The sequence below is a fragment of the Corythoichthys intestinalis genome, chromosome 10 (genome assembly GCF_030265065.1).
Source record: "Corythoichthys intestinalis isolate RoL2023-P3 chromosome 10, ASM3026506v1, whole genome shotgun sequence".
Lineage (NCBI taxonomy): Eukaryota > Metazoa > Chordata > Actinopteri > Syngnathiformes > Syngnathidae > Corythoichthys > Corythoichthys intestinalis.
In genome coordinates this window covers 39,480,644-39,500,147 of record NC_080404.1, presented here as the reverse complement: position 1 = coordinate 39,500,147, position 19,504 = coordinate 39,480,644, and the positions used below count along the sequence as shown (strand labels likewise).

The 19,504-nt window shown below is 38.1% G+C and overlaps 1 protein-coding gene across 2 annotated transcripts in view; it reads left to right on the top strand.

Moving 5' to 3' along the window:
- The first annotated feature begins 212 nt into the window (after positions 1-212).
- Positions 213-19,504, top strand: part of ehbp1 (EH domain binding protein 1) — a 490,476-nt gene continuing 471,184 nt past the window's right edge. Inside the window, exon 1 of one of the 2 annotated variants that reach the window (XM_057847486.1) lies at positions 213-505. The gene's annotated coding sequence lies outside the window, so the exon portion shown is untranslated. The remainder of the gene's footprint in view (positions 506-19,504) is intronic. The other variant, XM_057847482.1, reaches the window with a different exon arrangement.

The window sequence follows — 19,504 nt, the reverse complement described above, 5'->3', positions numbered from 1 at the left end:
CTGTTCTTAAAACCTAGTGACGCCTCTGGCCGAAGGTCAATGATTTTGTTTCAATGCAGTTGACAATACACATAAAATCCGGGGCTTCATTCACTGTCAAAATGGATTGGACGTCTATCTCTCTATCACCGTCAAATGCAGCCAATTAGTTCAAATCGTGTGTGGCCCCACCCCCGCCTGCGCCCCCGGTCCCGGCCACGCCTCGCCCAGCGTCAGAGATCTAAAACCCGCGGAGGTGAAGAGTGAGTGAGTCCGCCTAGTGTTCCACCAAGACCAAGCAAGCAACAGTCGCCCTCTTCGTCGTCCTAACACCACGCGAACTTAATTTTCACGGCTTTTCCTCCCCATTTTTATTGTACCTTGTTTTCGGTGTTTTTTCCGTTTTTGGGCGGAAAGCCAAAATACGGCGTTGAAGCCGCCGACGCCGAGGAGTTTACGTCGGGCACCGGGAGAAGCAGCTGCGTGAGGCGGCGCCCACGAAGAGTAAGCTAACCCACCGGGCGAGGTAACTTACCATACTTATCTTGTTGTACTTTTGCTTCCTGACTCACGAGAATGAGAAGTACTATGACCAGCTGTTGCTCGTTATTATTATCAAAAGTTGTACTTTGCGTGGACGTGAAATCTTTGAATGCACCTAAATGTCCCCGAATACGATGGAGTCACGGGGGAAAACTGCGTGACCAAATGTTTTTATCGGACTGTCGTCTTGTCGATACATGACAACAAGTCAACCCTAACTTTTAACCTGGAATACTGCGAGTTTCACGTCGATGCCAAACAAATGGTAGCTCAACAACTTGACAAAAAAAAAAAAAAAAAAAAAAAAGAAAAATTACACCACTTCAACCGGAGTTTTATGCACCGATTATTGTGGTTCCACGACACATGCTGCTTGTTGTTGTTGTTTTTCGGAAATACTTCCTTTTAAAAAATCTTTTTGCGCGATATCTCCAAGAAATATTCAGATCTAAAAACAAAAGCATCAAAGATGAAGTCTTTCTTCATAATTTCTTTCCATCTATCCTTGATCCTTTTCCTTTCATGTTACTCCATTTTTGTACTGACATTCAACCGCCCCTATTAAAGACTACAATCATAGCAGTGTAAAAAAATTATAAAAAATAACATGTTTTATCATTTTAAGTTAAAATGAGATTCTGACGGTATTATAACTTTAAGCAAAAATATCACGGTATTGCAATTACAGCTCTAAAATGTGTTACTTGGAGACCTGGGTTTAAAAAAAACGTTTTCCACTGAACAGGATTTTTATTTCTCAAAACATATTAGCAAATTGGAACATAATTGTAATGTTAAGTTAAAATAAAATAACAAATTTTCTGAATAAAATTAACTCATTCACTTCCAGCCATTTTCACCGGAGCGAGACCCTTCACTCCTGGCCGTTTTACTGGATTTTGACTGTTTTTGCAAGGCACACAGAAAATTCTGTTCTATTGCTATATAAACATGGAACCCACCCAAAAAAAGATTACTCTCATCTTTCAGCAGAAAAAGTTCATCTTTTTCCATTCTTTAGAAATCAGCATTAGAAAATAGCTTAGTTTGAGCAATTTTCCAATTTCTGATGGGAAAAAAAATGGAGAAATTGAGCTTTTTGTGAAAGCATACATTTCAGACATAACCTTGACTTATACACAGCTATTTTTTTGCTTTAGTAACATCCAAAACATCTGAATAATGTTTTCCTTTTACAAAATAAGATGAACAACAAGACAAATCAAGCTGTTGATCGCAAAGTAACAATTTATTTACACATAACTAAATGAAAGATGACGCTGTTCTGGCCACAACAGTTGGCTTTTCCCTCATCGCCGTCCGTCTCATAAAGATGGAATTTTTTGAGTCTCTGTGGGCTTTCCTCGGGAGCAGCACAGACTGAAAGGCATCGTCCGCTGCACTAGTGGTCCCGGTCGTTCTGCTTGGTCGTCCAGCGCCTGGCATCCTGGGCGTCCTACCGGTTGTTCTGCTCGGTCGTCCGCCGCCTGGCATCCATTCGGTCGTCTTCTGCCAGCGCCCCGGCCGTGCAGCTTGGCCGTTCATTGTCGTTGGATTGGGTTGCGGGTCTTACCAAATGCGCTACTGTCCTCCAGTGGCCAGTTTTATTGCTTTAAATAATGGATTTTTAGCTTTGTGCTTTGGAGCTAAATTGAATCAGAACCCAGAGATGTCTTTTTAAAAAAAAAAAAAAAAAAAAAAAAAAAAAACGTAAAAGACGTGTAAATACGTCTTTGGGACACTGAAACAATTAAAAATAGAACATATTTATACGTTTTTGGGAGCAAATGAGTTAAAATAAATGCAGTCTTTTAGGTGTGCGTGAACCCACAACCACAGCTTAACATCATTATCATCAGAACAAAAATAATAGAATTTAGGGCTGCAGCTATCGATTCTTTTAGTAGTCGATTAATCGATGAACTAGTTAGTTCGAATAATGGAGTAATCTGATAAACATCAGGATAAACCAATCCTCTTACAAATCATTCAGACACATATTCCCAAAAAAAATTGGTTAAATGTACTTTTAAACTCCATTAAAAAAACATTAGCTCAAACAAAAACCTAGCTTATGTTGGTCTTAACAGGGCTGGATTTGGCCATGTAAAATGAGGCAGACTAGAGGGTAGTGTATCTACCCAAATCAATAAAACTAAATGCGAACACTTTCAAAATCAAACCATTACAACGCCACTTTAATTATACGAATACTCGAAGCAGCAAAATTTAATTTGAATATTTTTTTCTAATTGAATACCCAAGTTAATAGATTAATCGTTGCAGTCATAGCGAAGGTCGATAAACGGAAGTATTTAATAAAGCCAAGCATTGTTCTACTACAGTACTTTATTCTTGTTCAAAAATGATTTGGTTGGACAGTTATGTTTAAAACTGATCATAATTATTACATTTGAAGTGCTTAAAACCATTTATTAATATATATATATATATATATATATATATATATATATATATTTTTTTTTTAAATCATACTTTGGGGAAAAAGTAAGGAAAAAAACATGCCTCATATGTATCTCTTTCCAATGCTGAATCTGAATAAATACATTGAGCACACACACAAAAAAATAAATAAAAATATGGGGGGCGGGGGGCGCAACTTTTTTACTTATCGCGGCGGGTTCTGGTCCCCATTAACAGCGAAAAACGAGGGATCACTGTACACTGGTCATTGTGAGTCATCCAAAGTCTTTCCAAACAGCTATTCAAGTCATCTAGTGAAAATTTCTTTAAAAAAAAAAAAAAAAAAATTAATATCGCAATATGATATCGCAAACCTCCAAAAAATTGCAGCAATAGTTTTTTCCAATATCGTTCAAGCCTACTGCACAGTGATTACAGTGATCAAGTTAAACTGTTGTTTTCTTGTATATTTGTTATGGAAGATTGTAGACATCTTTGACTGCTTATAGCTTGATTTTTAGAGAGTTCCACAAAAATAGTGGACACTTATAGTAAATATTGATATCACATGTGATCTTATTGTTATCTCTTCTGATAGACAGTCATACCTCTACATACAAAGTTAATTCGTTCTAGGACCTTGTTTGTAAGTCGAAATGGTCGTATGTCGAGCAGGATTTTCCCATAAGAATACATTAGAATTCCATTCATTCGTTCCACAGGCCAAAAACCTACACTAAATCCTTAATAGATATTGGGTTCACTATTGCAAATAGCAATTACACAAAGCAAAGCAGATGACTTAGGAATACAAATTGGAATTACAATATTACAGGTATTATTATAGCATAACGAATCGGCTTCTAATGTGGCAGATGTATTTTTGCGTGGTGTACCTGAACGCACTATGTGGCTGACGTGTCAGAGTGAGGTAGGACTTGTCACTTTTACTTCACTTGTTTAGCTGGGCGGACAGTAGGCATGTTGTGTTGCGCAAGCTCTGAAATAAATGATTAAAAACCTGACTAAGCTAGTGATTTCTTTGGCGATGTTACAATCAGGGTTCGCGTTAACCGAATATTTTCCGTCGTTGACCGTTTTTTTAAAACAGTGACGGAAAAAACTGAAGTCCATCTGTCATTTTGACAGGTTGCAATTCACACCCCAGACCACAGGGTGGCGAGTGAGCATATTAATTAGCTATTGTCTCTCTTGATGCATGACGTCGTTGGCCTTACTCGGAAAAATGTCAAGGCAACTGAGTGTTTGCCTGGCACGGCCAGACTGTTCTCCCTGTATTTTTCAAACACTGAGAGAAAAGTCTGGGACACAGCCTCTCGAGTAGGTACAAAATCAATCGACAAATCAGATTTGTTAGTTGCGTGACGTGTTCTTCACGAGCAACGTCACTCTTGCGCGCCGAAAGTCGTCTCTACAACAACACGGATGGCGAACGGGAGAGCCGAGAATATGTTCCAATCCGCGGTAAATTCAGTTTTAAATGAGCTAAAACACATCGGCACGAGTGATTGACAACAGTCTGTCTCGCGCTAGCCATGTTGAATAAACTCCGTTCTCCTCGTATGTTTACTTCCGCGCGCAAGTCCCTCGTCCTGCCCTCGTCGCTTTGCTAACGGCACGTCTGCCCGTCGCTGATTGGTGCACTCCGCTGTCTGTTTGCCTCTTGTTAAGCTTGTTCGGACAGAATATTAATTAAAAATGAATGAAAACTAAATACTATTGAATATGTCATTATTATCATTTTAAAAATGTAAGTGACGGGTAAAAATAGATTATGACAGGATTTTTATGACACTGTCAGTCAAAGTGACAGACATCGAAAAAGTCTAGCGCAACCTCTGGGTACAATAATAATAATTGTCACCTTAACTTATAAAAACTACCGAACAGAGGAGGAACCGCCGAGATCACAGACCATCTACGGCCGTATTGTTGAGCCAGTTCACGGATGCGCACCTCACGTTTGTTCGTATTTTTTTTATCATTTCCATCTTCATTTCAATGGTAAGCCTCACCTTTTAATATTTTTTCACCACCTTCACTAACATTCTTGGAACCCATGTTGATTTCTGTCACGAGAAAGTCTGCCGTGCGTCTGTCTTGCGGGAAAACAAATGGCGAGTCAAATTTTACGTCTGATGTCGAAAAGATAGTGTGACTAATCGATCATATGTCAAGGTACCACTGTTTTGTTAATACAATTTGAGGGGGGAGGGAAACTTTTTAATTAGTGATTCTGTTTTATGTAAATAATGGAACAGGCCAAATATCAATATTTTGACGATAAAGTAGCATTGTAAAGAATGGAACAAAATATCAAATTTTTTTTTTGATGGTTCGTGTTAATTTTGAGGATAAATTACTAATATGACTTAATCTCCTTTTTACTTCTCAAATATAACTGTTTGCTTTTTGATATATTTCACTGCAATTGCTGATTTCATACAACCGATGATATGTAAATCATACCACTGTCTCGTACAGTATGGATGTAATGTCTAAGCGCGAAATATTTGACATGCGAATATTGTTACTTGTAGATGACCACACTTTACGTCTGTTGTCATTCGTTATAGCTGATGGCTATTTTTAGCCCTCCCGCTGCTACTCAGCTGCCTCATATGACTCCTCCTTAACGTTTTTTATCACATGAACAGAATGACTCACTTGCAGTGGTCAGCAACACCACATTTGGAGGAGTAACATGGAAAAAGTCGAACCACTGCTTGCCACACACCCTTTTCAATATCAGCGCAACACCTCTTAAAGTCAAATCAACAGGTAAAAAGATTACTCATCCCGGCGTCAACTATCTATTAGCACATCCCCTAAGATCACCTAAAATATCAATGTAAAACAGTTTTTTTTTTGTGCCAGAGTTGGCACATTCACTCGACGAGAGGCGTGTTGGCTTTTGAGAGACGGCCTATCAAAGTAACCCCAAATGATGCTGCCTTCAGGAAACGTGGGTACTTTGATGGATTATGACGCCACACTCAATCCATTTTTACTGCATTACTTCCGTGTCCTAACTCCACGTGGCTGATGGAGTGTACCAACTCTCTCAATAATAGTGGGGTGTCTCTACAACTAGCACAAACGTATGGCACCACTTCGGGTCCATTTTGCAGTAAATTGGGGGGCTGCAAGTGACGCCATCACTCAAAATCAATGAACGAATATTTTTCCAAAAGTGATAGCAGCACAAACGAACAGTTTTACAATACAAACTAGCAAAAAGATGCTCCGCTACGTTGGCGGTTTCCTTTTGGATTTTGGACACATCGATAAAAGTCAACAACCTGGCATATTTTCCAATTTTTATTAATCAAAACTGATCAAGGGTTGTCTAGAATGACTTACAAAAGCCCCCCCACAACCCCCTTTAGTATTACTTGAACTACAGGTATCAAGAAAATAAAGTGGTGAGATTGTGGCGTCATAATCCATCAAAGTACCCACGCTTCCTGAACGCAGCATCATTTGGGGTTGCTTTGATAGGCTGTCTCTCATAAGCTAAGACGCCTCTCGTCGAGGCCACGCCCCCCCGTGCCAGAACACAGCCAAAAGTTTTGAAAGTGTAAAAAAATATTAAAGTGTGAAAAAAAATGAAACTGAAAAAAATAGATCTAAAATTGAAAAAAAAAAAAAATAATCTGAAGGTGAAAATTAAATAACCGAAACCAAAAAGTTAATATTTGAACCTGAAAATATCAACTGAAAGAGGAAAACGTCTTTTTTGGTTTTGAAAGATTTAAGAAAAAAACTTCAACATGGTTTCAATTTTTTTTCCCTAATTTCTTTTTTTTTCAGATTACAATTAGTGTTTCACCACCCATTTTTTGGCTCCGATACCGATACTGGCTGTGCAGTATCGTCCGATACCACTACGTTTATATACTGTTTATATATGTATTTATTTGTGTATGTGTGTGTATTTTTCCTAAAGAGCTACATACTTGGATGTGAAAACATCCAGTAGAAATTTTTATTGCATACCTGGTATGGGTGACAATATTCGAATAAACCTTTGGCTCTCAAAAGCCAAACTAGTGCTAAATTTGTGAAATTAAAACATGTATAACACTAACCCATCAGTAAAGTAAAAATACAATCATAATAATAAATTCTGAATGAACTGATTTAAACTTTTTTAAACCTCTCAAAGGTCAAACAGTGCAACTTTCATGAAATTATATTATAATAATTGACCACAGCATCCTCTCTCTCTATTAGGCTCCCTCTTTGTGCACCAGCAGCAACACCACTCCATCTATATCAACGCACAAATGCAAACAGCGTGCACACACACACAGCTTTGCCACTTAGCTGAGATTATTTTGCTTACTTCTACAGCACTTTTGAATAGGGGTGTGACAAAATATCAAAATGATAATATATCGTGATACTTTGTATCCCAAAATGTTATCGATATGCTCCTGCCAAGAATCGAGATATCGTTTTAAAAAGGTGTCAATGTCTAAAATAAAAATGAGCCAACAAGTTGCTACCAAAATCTTCCACCATAATAGTGTCTCAGTTAACTCTAAGGTTGCATTGACGGTGTTTGACGCCCAATCCATTTAGACAGGGAACGTTCGTTCATTCGAAACCAGAGCATTCACAGTCATTCTGTCAGATTTTCAGGGCATTTACAGGTCACTTGCTGTTAATTTTAGGGCATTCACAGGTCATTTTCTGTTTAAGTCACTGCCTTTTCATTTGGGTGGTTCCCAGGTCACTTCCTGTTCTGTAACTCAAACAGGAAGAGACCCATAAAATACCCCAAAATCAACAGGAAGTAACAGAAAATCAACAGGAAAATGACCTTAAATGGCCCAAAATTACCTCATTGGCTGCCACTGACAGCCATAGATGTTCAATCCGTTTGAAGGCACGAATGGTCATTCGCTGCCACCCTCCCAGTTCAAATGGATTGGACGTCTACAAGTGATGAACTCATTCCAATTCTCAGCAGAAGCTTGTTTTTATGTTTATTAGTTGTTTGTAGAATATCCTAGAAATATTCCCTGAACAATGTACCGATAATCGTTGTATCGCCGTATCGTCAGACCATCGTTATCGTGAGCTTTGCATCGTGAGATACCAAGAGGTTCCCACTCCTACTTTTGAAACAGGTCGTAAATTACTGTGGCATTTATTTTGGTAAAAGACAAGAAAAGTAAAGTATCTTTGACTTCGGGATGCTCCAGTTGAGCAGCAATAGCTTGGCCGGTGTGTGTGACCCCTTGAATTCATTCGCATGAAGTACTACGCTTTCCAGTCGGCTGTCAGGTTAAGCAGGGAAAGTTGGGAGACTTGGTTGCTCCAGATGTCAGTTGAAAAGCTTATGGCCCCTCCCTTCTCCAGTTTTTCTAAAACATGTTTTGTTAGTTTATTTTTTAGTGCAGGATAGTCGTGTCCCGAATGTATTTGCGACTTGGGACCTTATACTTTGGTACTGCGTGAGTCATAAAAAGCAGGATTCCCACGCTTTCAACAAAGGCAAGGGGCAGGTTACAGACAAGTCATTTCTGGTATTTTTTTTTTTTCTTCCCCAGACATCTGTCTTGCTGCGTCATTATTCTCGTCCCACTGCCCAGGGTTTGTTGCTGCGGTCCAACCCCAGCCATTGTACTCGACGCTGAAATATTCTGAAACGGGCGACATTTTCTTCTCCTACTGCTAGTTTGTTTTTCTTCCATATGAAAAAGCTACCCCGGCATTGGTTAAGAGCAACTATTGGCTTGCTCTCATTGGTCCGGAGCAGGTCAATAGTGATAGCTGCTTGGCATGCAAAGTAATCACGTGTAATCACACAACACAGTCTAGTGAGTGTCAGGAGAAAAAAGGCTGTGTTCTGTGTTACCAAACCGGTAAATGGTATCGGCGCCCTGTTTGTTGGTACTCGCCGATACCACCATTTCGGGCCGGATTGGCCCCCCGCCGATATCGGTATCGGTGCATCAGTAATTACAATACTTTTGGCCTTGATTTAGCACCATACTATAAGAAGGTAGATTCTTTACTTTACCCACTAAAAGGTTTTTGACGAGCTTTTTCCAATCTTTGACAGATAGAATTGCGTGCAAAAAACACAGACAACAAATGTCTTGATCTATTGTACAGTGAGTCATTTCACAGACACGTGGGTCGGAAAAAAAAAAAATTGGCTGTCCTTATTTCAGGAAATTTAATAACAACAAATATGACAAAATGGCAAAAGAAACCACGAGACACTTTCTATGCAAGACGACTTGATTCAAATAAAGTGACTTATGGTTGCCATTTTGTTAATTGAAAATTGACATCACGACTGCTCCCTGGTGTACTGCATTTAACTGCTGATATCTAATGTTGTGAAAGCATCTCAAAAACATCAACTTTAGGGTAATTTTATTCAACTGCTTCTCAATGCTTGTGATGAGACGGCTTACAAAATCCGTTAAAAATAAATTCTTACGATGCAGGTCTTGAGGTGAAAGTTTCAGAGGTTTTCATTAATCAACCTCTCATAAAAGTTACATTATCTTTTGGGAAACCATATGCCCCCCTTCCCTGTTCACCTAATGCATGTGGCCTCATTAAGAATTCATCAACATGACTCCAGACACTCTGAATTAGGCCTGCTTCCAGCCAGGAAGGCGGAGGCAAAGAACGGCCATCAATAATCTTCACCAGGCCACATCATTCTTGTTCCGATAAATCTCTTGTCGCTTATTTCTTCCTCTGATTTTTAAATCTTGGGAAGCCTCACTTGTGCTATAAGGTCAGTGGGACGTCGTCTCCTGTGGGGTCTTGCTATTTATGGTGATGTCCTATTACCTCAAACTATTCCTGCTGACACCGCAACCTGAACTCTTTCTTTAGAGCAAGAATGAAATATGAATTGACAAACAACAAGAAAGTAATGATTTTCTGAATGTGCATTAGCTGCCTGTGCGCGCACGTAAAGGCAAACACAAACTAAGTGCGTCCCAATTCTCTAATGCAATAAAAGACGAGCACCTCGCTCATCTTTCGTCCCTGGATTGGAAATAAAAATAGATTTGTGTACGCAAAGGCTGTTCCATATCATACAGTCGTTATTACATTTTTTTTTATTGTTGTGCTGCTGGTATGAAATTTGAAATATCACTGGAATTATGCTGCAGCGATGTCAGACTTTAATACACAACTGTTTCGAAGAGCAAAAAGTACAGTGATCCCTCGTTTTTCGCTTTTAATGGGGACCAGAACCTGGGTCAATAAGTGGGGTGGGGGGCACCTAACCCTTTTTTGTGTTCAACGTATATGGAAGAGATACATATAGGACATGTTTTTTTCACCCCCCCCCCCCCCACACTATAATTAAAAAAAAAAAAAAAAATATATATATATATATATATATTTTTTTTTCTTTCTTTATAAATGGTTCTCGAGCACTTAAAATGTAATAAGTTTTAAACATGTTACTGTCCCATTGAGTTATTATTAAACAAGAATAAAGTATAAAAATTAAATATAAATAATATAATGTATTTATATATGGCGGAAAACACTCACGTGACTTGAAGTTCATGAGCATAATTAAAGACGCCATGATTTTAACGAGATATTATCGTGTACTTGCCTCTTTTCGATCCCAAAATTCCATGTAGCATGTATCACCGAGTGTCAAGACACAGCTGTGAATGGCCACAGCTGGATTTTTGGGGGATTTTATGGGTGAAACATGGTAATATAACAAAGGTGCGATGCAGAAATCGAAGACATCAAGGAGTGGTCGAGATGTTCTTTTTCATATATTAACCCTTTTAAAAGTTTTTCAATTTTTCCTTTGTTTGGATTGATTATTTATCATCTAACATATCTTGAGAAAATGCGACAGTAACAAAAAAATACAATTAAGTGATAGTTATGAGGTAGCTATCTGATACTTTTTTACAGACGCCATTTTTTTTTCATTGTAATGTCATTTGTTTAAAACTTTAAAATATGCAAGTGAATACTTTAAAAAAAATTTTTTTTTTTAACTAAATATTAGACATCAATTAATGATTCGAAGCTAAAAATGACATTTTGGATAATAAATATAATTCATTACCTACCTTTTATGGCTGGGTTGAAACAAAAGCGGTTGCACGACGTCTGTAAACGGAGGTTTTCAGGGTAAAACTGACCATTTAAAAATAGTTCGGGGGCTGAATGCGCTATGATATGCTCAGATAATGGAACAGTATGACATCTCCTATCACGCCTATGCAGATGACACACAACTGTACATTTCTGTGTCCCCACATGATTTTAGTCCCTTAGTCACCCTGAGCAAATGCATTCATCAAATCAATGATTGGATGTGCCAGAATTTTCTCCAGTTAAATGTGCAGAAGACAGAGGTGATCATTTTTGGGCCAAAAAAGGAAAGGTCAAAGATAAGCAGCCAACTTAGCACAATGTCACTTACAGCTACAAATCAAGTCAGAAACCTTGGCGTAATTATTGACTCAGACCTAAAATTTGATAGCCATTTAAAGTCCGTCACTAAATCCGCTTATTACCACCTAAAAAATATAACCAGAATTAAGGGGCTTCTGACTCAACAAGACATGGAAAAACTTATGCATGCATTCATTTTCAGCAGATTGGACTATTGCAACGGTATATTTACAGGTCTTGATAAAAAATCAGTCAGGAAGTTGCAGCTGGTACAGAATGCTGCAGCCAGAGTCCTCACAAATACAAGGAAGCTGGACCACATTACACCAGTTTTGAAATCGCTACACTGGCTTCCAGTAAGTCAAAGGATAGACTATAAAATACTACTGCTCGTCTACAAAACACTTAATGGCCTTGGACCAAAATACATGCTTGACTTGTTAGAGTCCTATGAGACATCTAGACCCCTAAGGTCGTCTGGAACAGGTCTTCTGCATGTTCCAAGAACAAGAACCAAGCAGGGTGAGGCAGCATTTAGTTATTATGCTCCTCACCTCTGGAACAAGTTACCCGAACGTCTGAAGTATGCTCAAACTGTTAGCTCTTTTAAATCAGGGCTAAAAACGCTTTTGTTTAGCACTGCATATCTATAACTGTCTATATATTTCAATCTACCTGCTTTCTATTCCTCTTGTTTTTATCTCCATTGCTGATTTCAATTATTATTATTTGTAGTAGTTTTTGTTTTATTTTTATTTTATTTATTTATTTTTATTCTGTGATTAAATGCGATCTTTTGTCTTCGTTTCTACGTTGTGTTGATTTAAATGTGATTTTTATGATCTTCATGTGATGTAAAGCACTTTGAATTGCCTTGTGTTGAATTGTGCTATATAAATAAATTTGCCTTGCCTTGCCTTGCCTATGAACGTGCTATGGCAGTATATAGACATATTGTTCTATCAAACACAACAGTTGTTTAGGCTTAAAATACAGCAGTTTCTTTTAAAGAGGAGTGCAAGAGCAGAAACTGCTTTTTCAGTCTTGTCTGTTTTCCGCCATATATATATATATATTTTTAAATAAATGGTTCTTAAGCACTTAAAATGTAATACGTTTTAAACAGTTACTGTCCCATTGAGTTATTTCTAAACAAGAATAAAGTATAAAAACGAAATATAAATGATGCATTTATATACGGTGGAAAACACTCAAGTGATTTGAAGTTCGGCCCTGAGACCCCCAATTTGGCCAAATTTCAAAATTGTCCTATATGCATGTATGATACATCATTGGAAAGCTTAAAATCTCAATTTTCTGGGAGAAGAAAAATTTTGGACAGGAGGGCATTTAAAAATAAATAAATTGTTGGGTCTAATCTTACTACTGTACTAAGAAAATAATAAAAGACCTGAGGGAGGACGGAGAGAGGATCAGAATGGAGACAGATAAGGTTTTATGCTAACGGCCCGTCAGGAGAAAAAGGTTGATGTGAGCTCGGTGGCTCCCATCAAGCTTCTCTGACTTTCATCCTGAGGAGCTCAGCTTTTATTGACAAGTGAGAAAGTTTCAACATACATGTGTGAGTTTCACATCTTGAGAAATAGCTGTTATCTTGAGAAAAGAATGCGGGCAGTTATTTGTCTTGTCTCATTGTGTTGAAACTTTATGGTCAGCAATAGAAACCTAAAACAGGAAATCTACCTCTCTGGGTCAAGCTGGGCATCTGTCCTTCAGTTGAATGTGACCTTCCGTGACACATTCTTTCTTTTGTAAGGCCTTAAGACTTTTAAATAAGACAAGTAACAATAACTATTAGTTTTAAACACACATTATTAACCTTAGCATGCAAAAGTATTAGAGCACATCTTACATTTCCCTCCTGTTGTGGGTTTAAAACTTTTCAGCTTTCATCAAAGTTAGACATTCCCGAGAGTGGGGTTTGTGTCTGACTCATCATTTATCCATTAGCAGGAGTTATAAAATGCCACAATAGGGGCAAAGGGAAAAAAAACCTTAACATTAAGAACAAAATTCCCCTATTCCCTCCCCATTTACGCTAGGGACGAGAACAGCTTCATGCCATGGCTCCATGAAAAACACACAATTCAACACAACATTTGGTAAATGTAGGTACAATCTGGAACTCTTTTGAACGCCATATTTCAGCGATTTATGATCGCCGCGTCGGTGTTATTTATCGAGAGTCCATAGGGTTGCAGAGTCGGGATAGCCGGTGTGGGGAATCTACTTTAGACGATAGTGTCCGTATCGTCACTGTCCAAGTCCGTATCTGGTTCTTCTAGGGGGACCTGTGACACAAGGTCGTATTTGACTGAGTAGGCGACAAACATGGTGTTGACCTTTTGGTCCACAGTAGAGAGCAGGCGATTTGACAATGCGAAGTAGACTCCTCCATCCAATGACGGGAGGTCATTCGTAAGAGCGGACGGGCTGCCAGGAGGGTGGAAAACCCTCCACCGCTCTTAATGACTTTAGGTGAGGTCGGGACTTTAGGAATCAGGGTCTGGTGGACTGGCGTCGCTAGGTCCTTCTGGCAACCGGAAAAGCTTATACTGGGACTGACGAATTCACCCAGTGCCTCCGGAGACTTTCACTGCAGTCGGGCTGAAGCCCACCATCTCGTAAGGACCGTCCCAGCGTTCACTGTCCCACCAGGCACGCTGCAACACTTTTAGGATCACCAAGTCTCCGACCCGCACCTTGAGAGTCTGTGGATCAGAACATTCTGGCAGATCATTGTTGTCGCGACCTTGTCTTGGATCAAACTGTTTCTTTATATGAGCTGCAATGCTGCCAGAACCCCTAACAGGTCCTGGGTTTCAATCTGGAAGTCCAAAAAGTGGCAAGTTCTTTCCTTCTGCATCAGTCTGTTATTAATTTGTCTTTTTCCACTAGTCCAGCCGACTGGGGTCTGTACATACAATGGGTTTTCTCTTCTTTTTTTCCATTTCAATTTTTAACAGTCTGCCCACTTCCATTAGGCCCTCAACTCTGAAGTGGGGTCCATTGTTAAACCTCCCTCTTTTCAGTCTCTCTTAACATTGTTTATGCAAAGTAAACACTGAAAAATTTTTTTTTGTTTTCCAAGCATGAATTGAAGACATTTTTCCAAGCATGAATTGAAGACATTGGGCCACAATTGTCATAGTGTCTATTAACCAATAACTCAGTTTTCCCCCCTGTAGACACTTGACAATCATGTGGGTCAATTCAGCTGCCCATATGATCAATAATTTTGGTAGAAACCTTTCATCGCCCATTTTTGCTTTTCTGTTTGCGATGCTATGTTTTGATAGCCTTTAAGTTTTTTTATCTATTAGTTGTTGCGGTTCAGTTTCAGCTAATAGGTGTATTTGGCTTTATTGCGTTGATTTACAACCGCTATCTTGGCTGCTTCATCCGCTAGCCTGTTCTTGATTGACACGTTATCAAGGCCATCAACTTGGGCTTCACATTTACAAATGGTTAACGCTTTTCGTAGTTTGGATGTGCTAAGACTGAGGAGCCTGTCAAGTCTGTTTACAGTTTCCTGAAAGGTACTTCGGCTTCAGGTGTCCAATTCAATTGATCATTCATTGACATTGGCTTGAGGTCAAAATCTAACAGCCAGGCTCGGCAGTGATTGCACAATCCTAAAAATAACATCATTTGTTTTTTTGGTTTTGCTGCATTCAAGATTGTTTGTTTTCGCACTACTGCAGAATTCTCAGTTAACTTAATTTGTCAGCACGATCTAAACAATTGACTCATTATTCAAAACAGGAAACCAAATTAAATTAGCTTTTATAAACTCTACATTAAAACATATCCTCAAAACAAACCAAATGTTATGTCAATAAAAATGTGAAATAAAGATACTGAGGATAAACGTGATATATTCAAAGTCTAAAATCAAAGATTAAGCTTATCTTGGGAGAATGGTAATCATGTATCGTAAATTCAAGAATAACAAATAACCCATTTCTGAAACCCCATGCTATTACTGTTACCGTTACTATTACCGTATCAAAAACAGTTTACGTTCCGCAATCAACCCAAAGTTAGAGTTACAATTCTCCCAGTATAATAATTTCCACTTGGCAAATGCCAATATTTGCTTATGATCAATTTTGTCAGTTCCCATTTTAATCAGCAAATTGAATTTTGCAGTGGCTTTAATATATCGCGCAATATTCCACTCAAGATTACAAAAATGGAATGAATTTGTCTTTGTTTTGGAAGTTCTGTAGAGCTGACAAAAATGTCTTTTCACCTTTGGGTCACTGTTGAAGATTCATCAACATGTAATCCAAAAATTACGATTCCACGACGCAATTATAATCTATTCAATTAATTGTTTTTAGTCAAATACAGTATCTCAATAGGCCTAGAGTATCTTTTGGGTAAATTTTGTAATCAATTTAAATTTCTATTTCAAATTTGAATTTTCCATATCACAGTGTGTTGTCCACATAAATCAAAATCAGAGTTTTTTTACCCAGGCAAAGTTTTTCATTTGAATGGGAGAGTATTGAGGGACTGCAATACTCTTTTAAACAATCTTTTTTTATTCCACTATGACCTCTCTGCTATTCTTTAACATTTAAGTAAACACTACCTCTTATAGCATTCAATTCAATTTTTAATTCCAATCATTTTCAACTGACATCCATATAATTTATAATAGAGGATAATTCAGCAGTCCAGAGGAGAACAAAGAATGTTTTTTCGTGCACTAAAAAACATCCATTTGTATGTCACTCCAGGTTGGTAGAATTATCTGCTTTCCGTGTGAATTTTTAGAACGTTTTTTAATCATCATTTGTTATCATTATTTATACACTGCCTGTAACAACTTATTTCCCTAGTTTAAACTATTTCTACCATTCTTAAAAAGCAGCAGTTTAGAATTGCTCTAACATCTGCTAAAACTGATTTTTCATCAGCTGTTAATATTTATTCATTTTGTGACATATACCAAACCGCTGCTCCTCCCTCAACAGGAGTTTGCTAACCAACATTTGGACATCTCTTTATCTATAAGACTAGCATTGATATCTATTATCATTCCCAAGAATTAATGGGAAGTCTTTTGACAGTTCTTACTGTATTTTGCCATTTTCTTCAAAATCTAATTTAGTCAATCTATTTCAAATTACTCTACTTACTTGGAGTAAATATTATTATTTGTTCTTATTAGCTCGATACATCCATAAGTTGGTCATTTTTTCACCTGAATTCAGAAGAATTTACTTTCAAATAATATTATGAACAATATCTATTCTTGGATGAAGAACATCTCTAACAATCTAATTTTCTTTTTATCAAATATACTAGCTCTTTGCTTAAAATAAATCTGTTAAGTTTGTTTTCAAATAGCTATTTATCAACAGTTGATCTTTTCCTTTTTCAAAACATTAACTATTTTCTTTCTCTTTTAGCCATTCTCTTATTTTCTTTTAAGAGCATTCTATAAGTTTCAATTTAGCTCAATAATCTATTTTTATCTCTATTGAGATTCCATTTCAAACTTCTATCCTAAATAGTACAAGGGAAAGGCTGGAATATTCCCAGCTGCAATTACAACCTTCCCTTATAATTAATTTGGGCAAAAACCCAGCGGATGCCGTCGAGGACCCCATGTTGCAAATAGGGGCCACCGAAGGGCCGCACTCCTCATGTTGAAAAACTTCTAGGTTTTTCCGATTTTGCACAATAAACGGTCAGCTATTCACAAACAATTCCCTCGCTTATCGAAGCTTGTCTCACACGCCCAAAACTTTCTCAACCCTACTTTCTCAGCTCCTTCATGTCACTCCGGACATCCACCAAACAACCAAACACATTCGCCACCCATCTTTACTTAGACTTACGGTTACCTCTGTCCTCAATACAACTTACTCAAACCTTCAACATCACAGTTCACCAATTATCACTATGGCCATGACTAGTGCACTTCCTCTTTGCTCCGCACACACTCCCTGCTCTGTGCGTGGGGCAGGACGTGTTGTTTCCTCATCTGGCTGTATTTTAATTGTAGCCAGAGTTGACTTTTCTTCATTCTTTCGCACAAATTTTTTTTTTTTTTTTTTTTTTTACTTTTAGTTTTTATCAGTTTTCACACGTAACACTTTTACGTTTTATTTACGTCGCCTATTTAATCTCTTAGTCGTTTTGTGTTAAGGTTTGGTCGCCTGTATTTTATTGCCGTGCACGGACTTTTCACTTTTGCTTTTTATCACGCTATTACGTTTGCTTTACCTTGTCCCTGACTCCGGGTTCGGACGTTTTATTAACTTTTTATGGCTCGGTACTTCGGCCCGCTTTCCGCAATATTTTGTCTTTACTTCGCAAAATATCGCCTGTGTGTTAGTCCTCAGTACTTCGAGGATTACTGTTTACGTAACGTTTATAGACCCTTTAAACGCACGCAATTCGTCACACAATAGTTCAGTACTTCGAACTAGGATGGTTTAAATTTCAACGGTTTACTTAACGGATGTTCCGTACTTCGAACAATTATGAGTCAGTACTTCGACTTCACAATTCAATCCGCCCCGTATTTAAACCCGAAAGCGTCAACAACTTAATTAGACTTTATCCTACCTCACTCCGTCCTGCCCTGGTTCGTCTGGGACCTGTCACCGGCAATTCGGGTCGTCGCAGGAACAAAGGCACAGCCGTCCGGTCATGAGAAAAAGGTCGTAAATATCCCGGCGGCGTCCGTTGGCCCCGCGGCGGTCCGGAAGAACGCGGATTTTTAGGTCCCGGCTTTCGGCACCAAGAAATGTTGGGTCTAATCTTACTACTGTACTAAGAAAATAATAAAAGACCTGAGGGAGGACGGAGAGAGGATCAGAATGGAGACAGATAAGGTTTTATGCTAACGGCCCGTCAGGAGAAAAAGGTTGATGTGAGCTCGGTGGCTCCCATCAAGCTTCTCTGACTTTCATCCTGAGGAGCTCAGCTTTTATTGACAAGTGAGAAAGTTTCAACATACATGTGTGAGTTTCACATCTTGAGAAATAGCTGTTATCTTGAGAAAAGAATGCGGGCAGTTATTTGTCTTGTCTCATTGTGTTGAAACTTTATGGTCAGCAATAGAAACCTAAAACAGGAAATCTACCTCTCTGGGTCAAGCTGGGCATCTGTCCTTCAGTTGAATGTGACCTTCCGTGACACATTCTTTCTTTTGTAAGGCCTTAAGACTTTTAAATAAGACAAGTAACAATAACTATTAGTTTTAAACACACATTATTAACCTTAGCATGCAAAAGTATTAGAGCACATCTTACAAAATAAATAAAATAAAAATAAAACATTTTAAACAGCAAAACCCTAACTGGAGGTGAGAGCACGCAAGAGGAGAATTAAAGACGCCATGATTTTAACAAGATATTATCGCGTACTTACCTCTTTTCGATCCGAAAACTCCATGTAGCTTGTATCACCGATTGTCAAGACACCGCTGTGAATGGCAACATCTTGATTTTTGGGGGATTTTATGGCTGAAACATGGTAATATAACAAGGGTCGCGATGCAAAAATAGCAGACATCAAGGGGTGGTCGAGATTTTAATTTTCATATATTTACCCTTTTAAACGTTTTTTTTTTTCCCTTTTTTTTGTTTTGTTTGGATCGATTATCATCTAACATGTTGGGGAAAATGCGACAGTAACAAAAAAAATACAATTAAGTGATAGTTAAGAGGTAGATATCCGTGAATTTTTTACAGAAGCTAATTTTTGCATTGTGACGTTTAAAAGTTCAAAATATGCGAGTGAATAATTTTAGTAGTTTTTTTTAAAACTAAATATTAGACATCAACTAATGATTCTAAGCTAAAAATGACATACATTTCGAATAATAAATACGATTACTTGCCTTCATTTTATGGCAAGGTTGAAACAAAGCGGTTGCGCGACATCTGTAAATGAGGGTTTCCAGGGTAAAACAACAACAACAAAAAAACAACAAAAAAAACGCCATGGACTGAGGATGCGAAGTGGCGAGAGACCACTGTATTACAAAAGCGTTGACTTCCTTTTATTTTTTTTGTTTTCGAACAAGCACATGAAATTGTTATTTGAAGACCGGGGATTATGCTCAGAATGG